This window comes from Topomyia yanbarensis, chromosome 2 (assembly GCF_030247195.1).
Source record: "Topomyia yanbarensis strain Yona2022 chromosome 2, ASM3024719v1, whole genome shotgun sequence".
NCBI classification, from domain to species: Eukaryota; Metazoa; Arthropoda; class Insecta; order Diptera; family Culicidae; genus Topomyia; species Topomyia yanbarensis.
The window spans coordinates 43,985,256-44,004,160 of NC_080671.1; positions in this window are offsets into that span (position 1 = coordinate 43,985,256).

The window sequence follows — 18,905 nt, forward strand, 5'->3', positions numbered from 1 at the left end:
TGTTTGTTAACAGTGGAAAAGCACTATAGCGGTTGGTTGAATTAAACGTTTGTTTTACTGGTTAGTGGAGTGGTTTTCAGGTTCTGTTTTGGACTAGTTGAAAAAGTATACTAGTAGATCGTGTCTTGTTGTTCTGTGATAGTAGAACAACTAGCTGATATCATTATTCCTCAAAAACAAAACAATACACACCAAAACAATGCCAAAATATTGAAGTTGCATTGGATACAATTAAAAGTGCATTGTTTTATTGGTAATCAAATAAAACTGAATCATTATTGTTTGTTGTGCGAAAAAACTTATAACAACTCTCTCCGAATCCCGCTTTCACAAAAGTCCGATTCGAACACCTCTAGCGGAGCCCCACTTCGTGGATCCCACGCTGTCCTGAGCTTGAATATAGGATTTATTAACAGGGCATAAAAGCCCCATATCTGCAACTGACCATGTCCTCATGCACTTCCAAAGCGAGGAAGAGGCACATACTCATTCACTTTTCATTCACCAAGTGCCATAATAATCGCAGCAACGGCTAGGCACGGCTGGAAGCCAACCAGCGAACGGATACTAGGTAACAGCTGAAACGGAAGTGGGGGATATCACTGGACACCAACAACCAAGTTTTGCTCTGTCGGTAAACCAAGTCTGGCCTGTTAGTCGTGGGGATTCCTACTATCCATACCTCGGTCGGATCACTTTACATACCCCACTGTATATTTTCGGAGACCCAAAGGAGCACTAACCGGAGCCTGGCCGGCAAACGGCTAGCCTAGAAAGGGTGTATTAAAATTTTCAAAGAGTATTAAACTATCGCAAATGCCTTTGGCTCATAAACATGATCCTGAATTCTTAGCACCACGGTCAGTGACTGGTCGCACGTGTACGGTTCCCATGTTGCCGACCGTCCCGTACGTAGCCAAAGAGGTATCCATATTGGAAGTGAGTTATGAATGTTATAAAACTTTAATTCTATTTATAGTGTTTATTACATGACCTATAAGCACACTTTTCGCGCCGGCTGAAGAGACCGTCTCGGGGTTGGGATCTCAAATGTAGCTTCTATCCACACACATGCACAAGCTCAAAGGATAGGATGATTCATAAATTGTATACATTTTTGATTAGAAGGTGAGGTAAATTCCCCTAACGTATGTTACATATGCATGCACGGAGTTCTGGCGAGGCTCGCTCATGTGTGGGTTGGACCGGGAGGTGGTATTAAATATTCAACAGCATCAGACTAAATCTACTCTGAATCGAGAGGAGGATGGACTAGGCTGGGGGTGCAAAACCGACACTGTTTATTGTTTCGGTGTTTCCTTTAATCTCCTTTGTGTCTTTAGTGCCTGTAACGCGCCCTTGGCGGGTTCCAAATCTTATCAGGCGGTTTCGACTTGTGTGCCGTTCCGGTAGACATACTGTATCGCGATTACGTTGGGCTTGTAAACATTTTATATCAGTGATGCTAGGTCACTTGTTGCAAAAATCTTTATTCTGTGAAAATCAGTGAACTATATTTTTTTAGAACAATCGCTAGGCTCAGTTTGTGGATTTCTATAATGAGAGGTGCTTACTTTTCGGCCAAGCTGTTAAACTTGAATATTAGTCTGACTTTAGGAAAATACAGGACGAAAAATTGACAACTCTTCTTTTCTACCATGCTTATATGAGTTAGCCTAGCAATCCTAGTCTAGTTTCGCTCTAGAATATCCATCTAATATCTTTACGGTGTCACTTTAGAATCTATTTTTCTTAGTATTTCTTATCTAAAACAACCAATCCCCTAAACGGTGAAAAGTTGAAAATTTTTTGGCCAAAACACACAAATTACCTATACAAATTTTTCCAAAAACATTATTAACCAAAACACAACATTTTTATCGCATAAAATAAATTGAAAGTCATTGAAAAATCGAGTAACTCCTCACACACACGAGAACCGTACCGTATGCGTGATATTGTTTCTCCATCATGTTTTCCTTTTTCATTCGAAAAAAATGTCACTCGCGCTCTTACGTAGCACACCTTTCATAGCACATTATGCGTGTGAGGAGTTACCTGATTTTTCTTGGACTGTGAAATGACGTTGAGTAAGGTCTGTATAAAACTTCCGTTTGTCGAGATTAAAGCATAAAGCATCGGAAAAACATAACACTAATTGCACTTTTTCGCAACCGTCATGCAACGCAGAATTTCAAAAATCACCCATTCCTTTCCGTCGGTCGCCAGCAATCACCTCCATCAGAGGCATCAGAAACACAGGTTCTGCTATCAACTACAGTTTGCCAGGTTTTCCCCGCTTTTTTGCTCCCTTGTACTCGCATAAGAACAAATTACTTTCGTAGCGGTACTTTAAAATTGCTTGCTAAAAGTTGGTTACCGTGCAGCAGCGAGTAGAGATAGACAGGGCAAAATGCCTCGCCGGGGCGAAATGCGCCCTCTATTTTTCACAAGTGGCTTAAACTTTAAAAAAAAATCGATTTTTAGGGGAATGCAAATAAAATATTATGTGTTCAACTAATTGTTAAGGTACGAGTAATACTCCTATACTAATGATTTTTTTTTGAGTTTTGTGATTTTAGTTGATCTTTTATCGTGATCACCACAAGCCTCCTAAATAAAAAAGGGTTGCGGTGAAAAAGCAATAACCCCGTACATTATCAATTTATTTTCATAAACTAATGCTTGTTTTTTCACTGAAAAATGTACTACCAAATTACGATAACTTTGATGTAATAAAATCATTGCTTTATGCCTTTACGTAAAGTCAAACTTTCTAGAAAATTTTCTCGCAAGACGATGAAAACCCTTAAATCGCGTTTTTGGTAGATTCTACTAGTCTTGCGGTGGTATTGAAACGTGACAGTAAGAACTGGATATTGGAAGTGTAATCAATCAATAAAATTGTAATCTGGAATTTTTTGTTAGCGCTTTGCGCATTTTTTGTTTTCTTCACCGACATCATATTGAATCTTACTAAATTATAGCGATGTTCGGGGTCCTAATAACTGTGCATTGTAACCCAGTTCACGATATCAAAAATATTCCAAATGTTGTGAAATATTTCACTTGAAAATTCCAAAACATTGCATATCAGATGATATGAGGTTCCGTAGTCGGATTCACAAAGATCACATGAGAAAGACTCAGCGCGCTGAATAGTTGCCATGTGATAATTGAGTTTGCAGTGGCCGGTTAAAGCCCTGGTCAGCATGCCGCAGTGGAGCTTCGAAAAATGTAGGAGATTTTTCGAAATCACTGGGCACGGTTGTTCTAGAAACGTCTTTGTTTGGCGACACGTTTGTAGATTTCTCCAATAATTGCGGTGCTCGGACGCAGCCCAGGACCGTATTTTTTCCCTTATCCAACTTGTCGAAATTGGCAGCGCGGGCTCAGGACCAACGAAGTCAATCGCTGAACCTGCCCTGGCCAATTCGTCAGCCCATTCATTTCCAGTAATACCGGAATGTCCGGGTACCCAGACAAGGTAGATAGTGTTGACAATGCTTAGCTCTTCGATTTGGGTTCGGCACGCGATCACTAGCTTGGACCGTGATTTGTCTGAGCTAAGGGCCTTGATTGCAGCCTGACTATCGGAACAGAAGTTTATAACTCTGTCGGAAAAACGGCCGATCGTACCCCGCACATAATCGCAAAGATTTCTGCTTGGAATGCAGTACAGTATCTACCTAGTGAGTGAGAATGTTCCAATCTCATTTCACGACAGTAGACACCAGCATCAGCACGTCCCTCCATCGAAGAACCGTCAGTGTAACAAACCACTTGCGTTTGTTGTTGTCTTTCCATATAACCAGACAACCAGTCCTCTCGAGAGGAAATCTTCACATGGAATGTCCTGTAAGGAAAACTACATGTGAGTGTAATATTGCTGGGAGCAAGAATATCTTCACCTCATGTAACCATTTGTGACCACAATCGTGTATGACTGGTAGCAAGCTCAACATGGTTACTGTTCCAAAGCCAGTCTGTATGCACATGATAGTGATTCTTGTTTGAGGTGTATGTGTAATGGTTTGATATTTAGAAGTGCCTCAAGAGCAGCAGTCGGAGTCGTGGTGAAAGCACCAGTCAACGTAATGAGCGCCATTCTTTGCAGATGGTTTTGGCTTTGACTGGACTGTCATCACCTCTCCCCTCTGCCACCACACAAGGCATCCGTATGACAGTATTGGACGTACAATTGTCGTGTAAATCCAATAGTAAAAAATCGTCAAAATTTTAAGAATTTTAGAGTATAATCACATGGCCTTAATCATCAATTTCCGTCATTTGCTGACCAACTCTTTTTAGATGACATCCATATTGACGACGGTTTACATTTTTTGTGATTATTAGAAGCTGCCATCTTGGATTTCAAAATGGCCTTACTTATCTATTTTCGTTATCTGCTGACCAGACCGTTAGAAATGATATCTATATTGCCATCATCTTTTTTAAACCCTTAAAATGGCTTTAGTCATCCTATCTCCTTCGACCTTGAACTAATTCCTTTGACCCGATTCACATTCGACTTGTGTTCATTGGGTCAATTAAAAGCGGTATCTTTTCATTTGGTAGGAGCAAACAAAGAAGGTTGAATATGAACTATAATTCATTTGAAAGTGACGGCGCACGAAGGGTCATGGACTGAACCTCAGTTCAATAGCAACATATGTGATTGGCTGCGTTCACTCAGTTTCGATTGAGTGAACTGTTTTGATTCAGGATGTGGCAAGTGGCGCGAAACATTGCATTTGTTTTGTACTAGAACCATAGAAACGATTTAGATCAGGGACCTATTAAGTTCAGGTGATACTATCTTTAAAAATGCCGATTAATCATACTGGTATTAGAAACGATAACTAACAACGTCGATTACGGCTTGATTTAGGTTTGCTTTGACTTCAATTTATGCACAAAGTTGCTCGTTGTATGTTTTCTTCTTCGCAGTCTCTTGTACGATTACCTCACTTCCCACTTGATGCGTAAAAGGACGCATGTCTCACGTACGAATCAACTTTAACTCTAAGCACCTCGGTTTCGACTACGCATAGACAAAATTCGGAATTTGCACAGGAAGTTGCTGACAAAATCATTCCTTCTTCAAGTTGGCCATTTTCTTAGAGTGCACGAAACAAGAAATTGTCGAAATTTTCTGATTAATTTTATATTTGGCAAGCGACCTGCGGCTGTAGCAATTTGACTCTTCATCATATCTGGGCCCGTTAACAGACTTGTTAGGACAGCTACAAAACAAATAGTGTTGCTTTAGGGTCAAAAGAGATAAACCCTCCAAACACTTCGAGGTTTCGTCTTAATTATTTTGAAACACAATGAAGGCTAGAAATTTCCAAGAAGCATTCAAAATTAATTTAAGGGGTAGGGCTACTATACAATTTTAAAAAGATCAATTTATCAGCTAAGAATCTTACTCGAACCCTTCCAGGCTGACCGAACATGGTTTGTTGTAATTAGTTAAATACATTTTATTTTTCTAGTCCAGATTCAAACAAGTATTGTGATTCATTTCTTTTCCCGTAGTTTACGCTTACTTTTCGAAATTTCGGAAGAACCAGGAGGTAGAGTTTTTGAATGCCAGTAATTTCCATTGCACTGAACGGAATTACACAATGTATACACTAATCAGTCGGAAAAATATGTTCTAATTTTATTTCAAATTTCGAAATACGCATGATTTCTATAAATAAAGAAAAAAGCTGATTTTTGGAGTATCTTTCGAAAGCGACGTGGAAAAAGCGAAATTTCCTAGCTAATTTCAGACAGTGCCGTCAATTTCAGACATTGCCGTCAATTTGAAATTTCAGCGCATGGCTTTTGACAGCCGTAAGTGCATTCACGGCACACTGGTTGTTTACTGGAAATTGCGCGCCCATTTTTAACGTAGAACTACGTTTTTGTTTCCGCTATGGGGGTGCACTTTGGAAATTCAACGAAAATGATGTGTAACAAAAATTGGTTAGGTATTCAACGCTTATAATTTAGATGTGTCACGAAACATTTTTGATACCTTTGCACATATCACTCAGAAATACTTTTATGTGCAGATTCCAATAGATAGAATTATAGATTTTCGATACAACGACATTGAAAATTTGAATAATGTCTCAAGAACCAGAATATATTGGCTCAAATGACACGTTCCCCGTAGCATTCCTCGGTCTGGCTAATTCTCCTATCGAACACCGGCTCGGAAACAATAACAATATTAAGCAGGCTCGCTGTATATGAATACAGCTAGCATATGTATGTATTGAAAACGGCCCTCCGTGTTGGTCAGCTAGTTGGAGTAAATCGTTCATAAATCTACCGCTCTCAGGCGAGTGTTTTCAGCTTTGGGAATCAGGGTGAAAGGTTCACCCGTGATTCCAAGTGTCTGGTTTTACTCCCGCTTGTTGTGCGTGGAGAAGACTTGCTATAATAGAAATAAAATGTGTTATTGCATTTTTTTTAATATGGCCGAGAAAGATATGGAATTGGAATGCAATGGAAGTTAATTGTTAATCAACAAAAATCGTCGACTCTTGTACCTTTATTGACTCTACTGTTTCTAAAAAATAATTCGTTGAATTATAGGGAAATTTTTAAACAGATCAATAAAATTTATACCATCTACACAATAAGTTCCGGTTATAAGAATACATAATATTATATGTAAAAAATAATCGTGTCCGAGATAAGTTAAATATGATATTTCAGAGAAGAATCATCCGAGCGAGGCTCAAAAACCATACAGCCACTTAAAAGACCATAAATATGAGCCGTGTCAAATTTCACAAACATCACCACACTATAAAATAAATATACTGACATATGGTTTGTGTATGGGATCTACAGGGCCATGATCAATGCACCATATAGTGTGGATTAATTTGGATCACGAGCATGGGATTTTCGTTTGCTCGGGCATCTTATCGTGTTTTACTGAATAAAGTGTTTTATAATTGATGATTCTCTAATGATCAAAAAGGCTAGTTTAACTGTAATTAGGGTTTTCGTTATACTTACAACTTTCCTAGGTTTACAAGATATATCTCCTTAAACCTCAAAACGAGTTTAACACGCTTTCTTTTCTACTGTTTTCAGTTGAAGTGACGTTCCGGACAAGGTGGGTTAAACGGAATGTGACCCACATTTAAAAAATTTAAAATTTCCTTTTTTTTATTCGAAAATATCCATCTTGTACATTCATGTTGTAAAAAAATGCTCATAAACGGTTTTTAATCGTGCTCCCTAATCTCCGAACAACGTGAGCCAAAGCGAGCCAATTTAATCTATCTCTCACAGTATCGATGTCGATGATGAATCTTTCCGAAAAGTATCTCAGTCTTCCAGACGCTGCGTAAGTATCCGAGAAACGTACGCCTTCGATCCCGAAAAAATCACCTTTGACTTAGTTGACAGTGGTTTTGCATCTTTGACAGTTAACGTGGCAAAAGAATGGGGATCAAAAAAATTTCAAAATCGAAATGGTGAATATAATGTAATAGAATGTATTTAATTTTGTAAATTAAATTTTATTTACGAACCAAACAAGTTAAATAAAATTCAACCACATATCGTTAACGTAAATGGACAAGACGTAACAGGGATGGCTTATTGATGCAGTTCTTTAGCAATTAATGTGAAATATAATTTGTATAATTCGTTTTTTGCCTTCTCTTACTTGAAAAAAAAAATGAGAACGATATTCACCGCAAAAAAATTTTGTCAAATCCGCATGGCAAACAGAAATACCATTAATTGCATAGTCGTAGGCATTTTGGTGGCACACCTATTTTATACTCAACTTTGATTTCAACATGCTTAAACTTAAGTTGAATTTATCAAATTTTGAGCATACCCCAATAAACTAAAAAGTATCTTATTCCACGGAAGACCTTGACTAAGTCGAATCATTCGTTTTGTTTTTGACAACACTAATAAGCGCGAAAGTGACGCGCCACTCAAAAGTAAGTTAAAAGAACTTATTCTTTGAGTTGTTTTATTTTTCCGTATGTGGCACCCCTCGTTTGTGGATTTTTGGCCCACCTACATTTCAAAAAGTTATTTTTCAGTGTCTTATAAAAATTAAAAAAAAAATGTTTTGACGTAGGACTACGTCTTTCTTTTCGATATGGGGGTTCACTTTCCAAATTCTACAAAAATGGTATGTAACGAAAAGTGGTCCAATTTTAAACTAAATACTTCTAAGAATAGATTCCAATAAATAAACCCAAAGATTTTTTGCATCATGACATTAAAAATTTAAATAATGTATGTAAGCCGTCAGGGTAACAATTTAGCACTGGGCGGAAATATACCCTTTTTTTGCGTATACACTCCGTAGAGTGTATTTTTTATTTAACATAATATTCACCGCTGTTCCTTATGATCATCCACTTTTTCTCGTTAATTTTGTTTGTTTTAGCTTTTGTGAACGATTCTGTTAATCTAGATAGGTGTAGTAAATTTTGCTTCATATTTATGTATAAATAACATAGGGCTTGGGTAGGCCACCGCTCTCCTACTGCTGAAATAAGTCTACTGGTTATGCTACACATAGCGATGACAGCTATGCGGCGGTACGGTTTTTTTAATGTTGGTGTTTGTTTTTTTTCGTGAAGTGCGGAAGGCGCCCATCGTGAAAAAAGCAAATAGTGATGGACCACAGCCACGAACAGACGTTCGAAAAACTTAGCTTTTTTTCGGGACAGTTTCCTGCCACCGTAACTCAGTTCAGTGCGCGCGTATGACGGCAAACTAAATCCGTCAGTAGTGTTGGTGAGTGGTCCGGGCATTCGGAAAAGTCCTGGTGTACGGAGGCCGAAACAGGAAGCTAACCACCAAGGAGCCACTCGCTTCCTCGGCTAAACAAAAAGGACCCAGGTGACATCAGTGCCGTTCTCACTGTGGAGAATCAGCTGAACGAGCCTAGCTCTCCTCCACAGTTAATCGTAAAGGAAAACGAAGCAGGGCGGACAAAGGTTCCCCTTGAGGTAGGTTACTGCGGAACCTACCTGGGCCATTCACGGGGAGTGAGTGGACCCTGCGATTATTCGCCCCGTCGCTTGGGAGGTTCCAACAAAAGAGCCTTAGTCACCTTCCTGGCTAATTGAAAAGGACCGCTGCGATAGCAGCCAACGATAGCAGCAGGAGAACTCGGCCGTCGGAGTTCCGGACCCGGAGTCCCCGCCTTCCGCCATCGTCAAAAGCAGCAGCAGCAGTGAAGTGGAGAAGCGGCGAAATAAAAGTCAGTAAATTTAGTAAATTACTTGTTTGTTTACTTTTGTTTTTTTGTTGTTACGAAAATCCGAAATTCTGTAGAGGCACCCAGGCCGCCCTGAAAAGAAGGGTACGCCGGGCAAACAAGAACCCGTACAACCTAGTCAAAATATTGCGCATTTACACACAGAAGATAGCCCTTCCCGAGTCTGGCGCGGAAGATTTCTGTGCCTAGCGCGCTACGCTTCTATGAATGACGTCATCATCGACTATTTAAAGAACGGATTTGGCCGGACATGCTCAGTTGCTTGTTGAATGGAAGGCAGAGCAGATCACTGCGCTCTATGTTTTCACAGCCAGTGTAGCTGAGTTAGAAGTCCGTTACACTGGCTGTGGAGGTACGCTGCCCAGTGCCGTCCAACACGCGACTGAGCTTGTCCGTTCAAACACTATGCTTTCTTTTGTGTTGTGCTCGTTTCCAGTACACTTTTATGTACAATCTCGAACACGCTTGTACATTCGAGCTCGATTTGCAAACACTAGATGTCTCTTTAGCTCTGCCCATCATCATCAGCATTGACTTCTTTTGCTGCGCTTGGGTTCAATGTTTGAGGCGAATGTAGGTATATGGGTCATTCCACGCGAAGTGATCAAGGCACGTGTAATCGACCTTCACGGATTTGAATCAAATTTGGAGGAATTGTTCATCTAGGGCCAATATATAAAAACCCAAAATTTTGTGTCAATTGAACCCCTCGGGTCATGGGAGCACCCCCCGTTTTGGCAAATAGCCAAAACCCTTGATTTTCTTTTGATCATATCTCCGGTTCTATTTACTCTAGAATCAAACCGCAAGATGGCTTTTGAAGAAAATTGTTCAGGAATCTAGAAAAAAAATATTAATTTTTGGCGGCAGTGCTGCCGACTATGCGATTTTTTAGTTTAATATTAAAAGATATTTTTTCTCTCAATATATATATTTTAATTTTGAAAATTCTAATGCCATTCCTCAAACATTTTTATATAAAAAACACTTATAATCTCAATATAATTTGAGCGGATCCTGAGATACACCGTTATGAAGAGAAAAAACCGCAATTTCCCACATAAAACCGCAAGCGCACAACACTAAAAAACCAACTTGAGTATTCTGAGTTCAAACATAATTTTTCGTGAAGTAGAAGAGAAATGATGAAAAACTACATTTTTGGTTTGCTTTTTTTTAAATCTAAATATTTATTTGAAACGGCTCAATGCGTTAGCACAACTGAGCCATGGGTCTTTTATTTTTTTACAATAAGTAAAAATAAAAAGAAATTAAGAATGTCTATCTGCCAGATCTTGTTGACGCAGTTTGCTGCTGCGTGTTGAGATCCTTTTCCTTGGCGGCTTGGGGGTAATCCAGTCTGTCTTCTCTCGCGTTATTGCTCCCGCCCATGTCATCATCGGTACTGCTTTCTTGTTCTTCACGATCGGAGGTTCTTATTTGTTTCTTGTTCTTTCGGGTCGCTGTTGTAAATCCGTCTTCATCGGTATTTGCTTCTTTATTAGCGATGCAAGTTGTTTGGGAGCGATTGTCGTGGTCATTGTACCTGCATTATTGGTTAATTGGATCGTTGTTTTTAGTTTATCTGAAGGTGTCGGTGGCTGCTTGTTAGAGTTGGCTGTAGTAGATGAGTTTTGACTAGTTGTTTCGGCGCATGTTTTTCCGTAGTGGGCTGTATGGTTACAGAATTGGCATGTTGGGGTCTGCCCGGGATATGTGATAAGTATTGTTTGCTTATAGGTGACGCCATCCTTTGGTGATTTGCATTCGATAGTCATGTAAGAAGGTATTGGTCTAGTAACTCGCATCCTCACAATACGAACGCCGTTGGGAATGCCGATGAAAAAAATTCTCCAGGTGTCATTCGTAATAGATTCTACTTCTCCATATTGCAACATGATTCGTTTGATGTAATCTTCCTTAGTGTGCGGGCCAAATCATGGATACGCATGTCCACCATGTCGTTTTCCTTATGTACGGGGATCTTGATTCTTGTGTTATTAAATTCGACCTCGTGTTGCATGTTGTTCTTTGCAATGAAGTTCTCTGCCTGTGCCAAACTTCTAAACGTGATCAAAACACAGTTTTTAACGTGGTGCAACTGAATGTACGTAACTTCAGCGAGATTAAGCTCTATTTTAACCTAAACTAACTGTTCCACTTCCTGAACTGGTCGGTGTTAAGTCAGACCGGACTAAGTGACAAAATATTGATTTCGAGAAAAACGAGTTTAAAGTTTGAATCGCAGCATCCTTTACATTATGATTGGAAATTAATTTTTGTCATAATTCTTGTTTATTGTTACATATTTCAAATCTGGCAAGAGTCGAATGTAGCTGACGAAATTCTTTATCCAATGCTATAATTATCTCATTTTTTGATGTTTTGCGACTTAGTCCGGTCTGACTTAACAACGACCAACTGTGGGTCTAATTCGAGTTTTATTAAAGTTTGTCGAAATCGTGTTATCCAGCACGGGCATTTTTGTTTCATTTGGCAAACTCATTTCACTCCGCTGCCAGGGGCAACGATACAATTTGTTTGTGCACTTGTATAGAACAAAAGCTGGTTTGATGCACTGGTGCCTATAGCCTGCTATAGCGTAGCGATTTTTTTGCTTCTGATTTGTGCGAGATCGGAAGAAAGACTGATTTTTGGTTTACTTCTAGCAGATCAGGGTCGATTTTATGACCGTTTGAAGATTAACTCAATTTTGACTGATAAAATTGGATTTTTATATGAGAAAATACGAGTTTTTCCCTTCAAAACAGTATATCTCAGGATGTGCTCATATTATATTGAGATGATAAGTGTTTTTTATGTAAAAATGTCTGAGGAACGCGATGGCATTAGAATTTTCAAAATTAAAATATATGTATTGAGAGAAAAATTAACTTTTAATATTTAACTGAAAAAATCGCATAGTTGGAAGCACTGCCGCCTGCGGTTTGATTCTAGAGTAAATAGAACCGGAGCTATGATCAAAATAAAATCAAGGGTTTTGGCAATTTGCCAAAACGGGGGGTGCTCCCGTGACCCGAGGAGTGGTTCAATTGACACAAAAATTTGGATTTTTATATATTGGCCCTAGATGAACAATTCCTCCAATTTTTTTCAAATCCATGAAGGTCGATTTCACGTTTGCATCTTTTTTGATCACTTCGCGTAGAATGACCCATATCTAATTTGGTAGCAGGGTTACCATATTCACAGATTTTTCTGTAATGTCACAGTTTTTTTTTCGCAATTTTTGATCACAGATTCTTTTTCACAGATGGCAGATTTTTGGCATTTTGATGAAAATTTCACAGATTTTTGGAAATTTTGTGATTTTTCGGAAATATATCGCAGAAATATATTTGATTTATTATTACTCTAAATGTAATAATAAAATAAATATTTTACATTAAGTAGAATAGTCCTACGTCTACAGTTCGTGCAACCCCGCAGGGCATGCCCCTAGTAGTTTCTGGATATATTTTCTTAACAAAATACTAAAGAATTTCGAGATAAACATTCTGGAAATATTACGATATTCTTTCAAGGAAGCATTTTACCCCGACTTCCTCTACATCACGACAAATTGTACTCAAGCGGGGCGAACCGACGGGAGAGAACATTTTAGCCCTTATTTTACCTCTCGGCACAAAAAATCGTGGTTCGTTCCACCACCACCACCCGCCCCGGTTGATGGCTGAAGAAAGATAAAATGAGTGTGACACTTGCACGGTGACAAGATAAGAAGTGAAGCAGCATCAGCCAGGGCTGGATTTTTTATTCTTCCATTTTGGACTTTCATAGACCTGCCTTGCCCGTTAATGGGTTGTGAACGTTCCGAAAAAAAACGGGAGAGGTCTTTTTTTTAAGGAAAATAGGACGAAAAAGACGAATCAGGGCTCTTTTTGGCAGGCAAAGTGGAAAAGTTTTATGGAGAGTCGCTTCGGTTAGCAGCGAAAAGGGGTAAATTATTTGCATGTTAACAGGATGTTATCAGGGTACTTTTACCCATGCTTCTGTTCTATGAATTTGATGGCAGCTACATAACAATGGCTGAATATGGGTTGAATTCATTTGTGTCGTCAAGGGAAGGATGCGCCCAAAGTTGTAAGATCTTTTCCAGTAATTATGTATATATAGAAAAGATATGTCCCAAAATTCAGAAACTGGGCATGCCATCACATTTTATTTTAAGTTAAGAAATCGAGAACGTGAATTAATGTGTTCTGTAATGGATATGACTCCCTAATTACTTCCATTTGCTAGTAATAATTCCCTCAGTGCTTCAACTTTTTTTCTAATTTAGGCAGGTTTTCAAAATTATCTTTTTGATTACTTTTCAGAACGAGTTCTCACTGCTAATGGTTAAAGGTCGATTACATTAATGACACCGCCATTACTCACTTACAGAGGTAGTGCAAATTCAGTGATATCTATTTCTTCAACCACGAGCACCGCAATGTTTCAATTGAATTCCAGTTCTGCCAGTTTTGTTTATGAAAAACATACAAAGGCAATGTGACATACGGTGAACGAAAATTCGGCTATGAATTGACAATCTCATCGATTTTTTGTTTTGGTGAATTTTTGGAACAACAATTTAAACCGAAGGTGAGAAAAAAATAGCTAACAACTTATTGTTAACGCCAAATGCACGAGTCTGTATATTGCCCGAAAAAAGTTGATACCATTTGCAAGTTATCCAACACACACACACCACAGTATAAGCACGAACTGCAGCCAGAGCAGCAAAAAGGCATCGTTCTTTCTTTCCAGACAACAAAATACGGCAAGATATTTCATTTTACATAAAGGCAACATTCTTCCACTGTCTATTCTTCGCAATTTTACTTTATGCTACAATCCACGTACTATTTTCATAAATCTCCTCGGCACACCGTCCATCATTCTCGGAGCAGAAAGTGGAAAAGGGATGGGAACTTTCTCACCACAGGTATTTAAATTGAATTCCCCTAGCCTGGCCTGGCTGAGCAATAAAAAAAACTTACCTTTGCATCATGCACCTACCAAAAAAATGTTTCCCCAAAGTGCGGTCAGCAGGTCAAGAAAGGCCAGTCCCGGCAATATAAAGGGAAATGAATTATTAAATTTTCGTTACATAACTAGGGTAGTTAGACCAAGCTCGCGGGATATGCTCGAATGCGCTCAAACCTACCTTTTTCGATACGTATCCTAAGCTCTCGGTTCGGTTGTCCCAAAACGAGATTAGAACGAAAAGTTCATCCACAGCAGTTCCATATCATCGTCATTCGATAACAATATGCTGTTTCTATGATCCGTTTCCGACTGAGATCGGTCAGGCAGGCAGCCACCACCCATCGAGACTCCAATCTGAAGAAAGGGGACAAATAAATATTTTCCAATATTTATTCGCTTCGGAGTAAAAGTTTTCGGTCCGTTTCCTGTGCCTAACTGGAAACTGGAAGCGGAATTTAGGCTGACATAGCGATAACAAACGATAGGGTTGAAATATTTGTTGAATTGATTTTCCAACAGTTTCTATTTTGTATCCTTTTGGGACGACGGGTCTTTCGACGACGCGACGGTGCGCTGCAGGACGAATGAGTAGAGCATTCGCTTACCGGAAAGGTGGACCCTTTTATTTGGATGATAAACGGATTTTTATATGTTGTGTGAGAATGCACAACGCTTACCGGTATTGAGCTATGGTTTTCGCTTGTGAACCTGACCGAGCATGAGTGTTGATGTGGTGTTGTATGAAGTCCAAAGGACTCTAGGGTAACTGATGTTAAGTGGGACTACACACAAATTGATGATAAGTGGGGTTCAGGCATTGCAATTCTCTCTCACTCACGCAAGAAAAAGCTTATCTGATGTCCAACTTTTCCGAGATAAGATGAGTCGCAAAATTCTCCATCTACATAAATAGCGTGAGAATAATTTTCCGGATAAAATTTATTTGATTTTTTCCTACTCACCGGAGAAGGTGATAATGTTTTAATTTCGTGGAAATCAATAAAAACGTCAAAATATACACTTAATTTCAAAAAAAGCTGCAAAGAAGTGCGATAGACCTGTTTTTTCGTGTTTTGGAATACCGACAGCAAGATAGCGAGCGCAAAAAGAATACCGTGATAAACTCATTCGCTCATTCTCCGGCGGTTTTATTTATCTGGAGAAATAACACGTTGTATTTATCCGGAGAAGTTGTGTGAGCGCCAACAGCTCTTCGTGTGAAAATGTGAGTTTTTATTGTAGCAAATCATCCGGACGCATTTACTCATATGAGCGATAAATGCAATGCCTAGTGGGGTTATTAGAATATTACATTACATTTTGTTACAGCATAGCATTACAATCCCTTAACCGATTTTTCACTTTCAGTTTCAACAGACCTTCAGTTTCAACGTGGCTAGTGCTACGATGCTTCTGACGTAGAAAATCTTGCCTGGTCAGGGCACGAACATGTGTCAACAGGCATATGAGACAAGCGCCAAACGCTCTGAATAGCCACACTAGCGTAATTTTAATATAGCGTAGAACGTTTTTTGTCAGCACACGATTTGGTATATCCCCTGACTTTTGACTCGATTCTGTTAGCTTAGAACATTTTACTAAATTTAATATTCATGGAGTATTAAAAGACCTCGATTAATTCAATTTAGTGTGATGATAGAACGTTGTTGGGAAAGCCAAGTGTTGTTTATGATAATAAATCCATAGCCTATTGCTAAGCAGAGATTGCCCGTGGTTGCTACTCCGTCATTGACCAGAACTAATTGCTAGATTGCAAAATGTTTATTGGGCCAACATGCTTGGGAATATCACGATAAGCCCCATTGTGCAACCTGTATTGATTCATGCATGCCGATAAATACCGACGCTGACCATGTACGAGTGCAGATTTTCTGGGGAAGCAATCGAATGTTAGTCCGATACATGTTGCTGATAGCAACAATCCTTTCTTGGAGTTTCCTCACTATCCTGCATCTCAACATGTATCGCGGGAATGGGATATTGGTTAGTAAGTATGCCAATAGCGTTATCATGAAACCATTGCTCTAGGCAGCCGGCTACCGAGAATGTGAGAGATTTATTATTCGTTGTAATGGGATTTGCGGAATAAGCAGTTTGAACACCAGATACTATGAGGAATATTTCTTATATTTCAATTAACCAAACATCGTTGAGCTTTTTATCTCGAGGTGATTTTTTATGATTTCTGTTGAGTCTTAATTTTTCAACTTGTTATTCTAATATTGCCATCGAATTATTATCTCTATATTATTGATATCTATATAGTTAATTTGAGGGAAATATTAGCCCTCAAAGGCGCAAACCAATTTTTTTCAAATTTTCTGAAAATTGCCACACAGCTTTAATGCGTTACTCTGATAAGTCTGAGATGGTTTTCGTAATGTTGTTTTAAAACAACATTGCGCATTTAAGGGTTAGGATTACGAGTTGAAATTTACCAGCCATAATTCACCATCTGCAGTTGTCTTATTCAACCCTGTGGGTGAATTTACCTCTGGTTGGAAAAACTTACTCTAACAGGTAGTAAAGATAATATACGTATACTTGTTTTTGTATCATTAATGTAGAAATTGTTTAGTATTACCTGCAAGAAATCGTAAACGTTTTATCTGCATTCAAAACTGAAGTATTGTCAGCTTCATAACAGCTCGATTCTTTTCAATAGGACCCTGGGTTACGAAACGAAATGATTTTTTGCTACGGGGACAAACAAAATTTTTGGATTTTTTTAAACAATTCTGAATTTACTCGGTGCGCATCCTTGCGTAAAAGGTGATTTATCAACAAATAGGTAGGAAGTCATCTAATATCGGTGTTCGGATTTCCAGAAAAAAACCTTTCTCACAGCAGCTTTTGATTGTAGCAGCTTGAAACTGTAAATGTTTAATTTATTAGTGTGTGTGTCTATAAATATAATATAATTCTTGTATTACATTGTTTGGTTTTTCTTTAATCACCTCGTGCTAGCCCTGGCAACATAAATCGCAGCAGTGTGAAAGGTAGCAATATTCTGCATAAATATGTGGCATCAATTTATGTTTAGATTTAGTCTTATTAATTCATATTTTACCTTGATAATGTAACAAGTTCAGGTATTTGAACCGGCCGCTTTTAGTACCGATTCCATTTACTGTTTCTATAATTTAACTTTATTGTAGGTTAACTAGTTACATATTGGAGAATTTAATCTGTATACTCACATGAAAAACAAATTAATATATTTCTGTGATAAACTAATCGAACTGAGATAATTTTCCGATATCTGTGATTTACTTCTGTGATATTTTACCTTATAAGTTTTAATTTAGAATAAAATTTTACCGCACATTGACTGAGCTCGAAGGGAACGTGATTTTCTCTTTTGCCTCTTCCTATATAAATGACACATTAGGGTAGACCATCACTGAGTTGTCTCCAGTGCGATGACAGAATTTTGCCTTCCGCCATACCCAGTGAGTTTGCCCATCATGGTTGATCTCAACAGTCGGATTAAAACATATCAGAGGAATGAAAATGCGCTAAGTTTAACGAGCGTGTTTTTTAATTCGTGGTTCCCACATCTTGTTGTCTTCGCACCAGAGGAATCTAGAAGAAGCCTTTTCAATGCATTTGCGATTTGTTTCAATCAGTTTTTTTAGAGAAACTGAAAGTAATTCGAAATAAATAGGCTTAAGTTGATTAATCCGGATTTCTCTTAGAAATCATTGACCTCATCTACTTTGTACATTAAGAAATTACCTACATTATTTATTGAAAAAAATAAATCTAAATCAATCCGAATTCATTTTAGGCATGAGGTAAGCTTACCTCAGCTAACCTTGAACCAATAAAAAATGCACTTTAATAAAATGGTCATCAGACACCGGCCACGACCAAAGCTATTCCATTGAGCAAAGGAAAAAATGTTAATTGAGAACTCCTACACTCAGGGCCGTAGAGAGAAAATCCGGGCCCGGGGGATCCAAGGTGCGGGCCCACTGTATATTGCCCGTGTACCAAAAAGTTAAAGTTTTCATTGAACTTCACTGATAATATGTATATTACACTGAAATTGTATAGTTATGTACAAGTTTTTTGCTCTATTTATTTGTAGTGCCAATAACGGAAAAAATGTAGGACTACTTTGGAGTATTGTAAATACTCTTCAAAAGTTTTGGTGATTTTGAAAGAGCCATTTTTGTTAATAGTATTAATAAAAATAGAGAAATGGAAAGATTTAAAATGGAGTAATTACGAAAATTAAAAACATTGTCTAAATGGAGATCAGTGGAAAAAGAAAAAAACAATGGGAAAACTAAATATTGAAATAAAAACAGAAAATTCAAAATAGCATCATCAACCTAATAAACAAATAAACCCTCAAAAAGACGAGCTAAAATAGTAACTTCAAGAAGCATCGCCCAAGACCCAATAAAATTAAACGCCTCATTTTCGTCGCTATACCAGAGAGAGAATCGAAAGCCTGAAAACGCTTGATAATTCAAGCTCATTGAAACTAGACAACTGTAACTAGCCGGGCCTCTTAAACCCGCTGCCTTTTTGAGCGTTAAAGTCAATTGTCAAAAATGCATAATCGAAAAAAACAAAACAGATCCTATAAAAAATCAATAAATGAAAACAG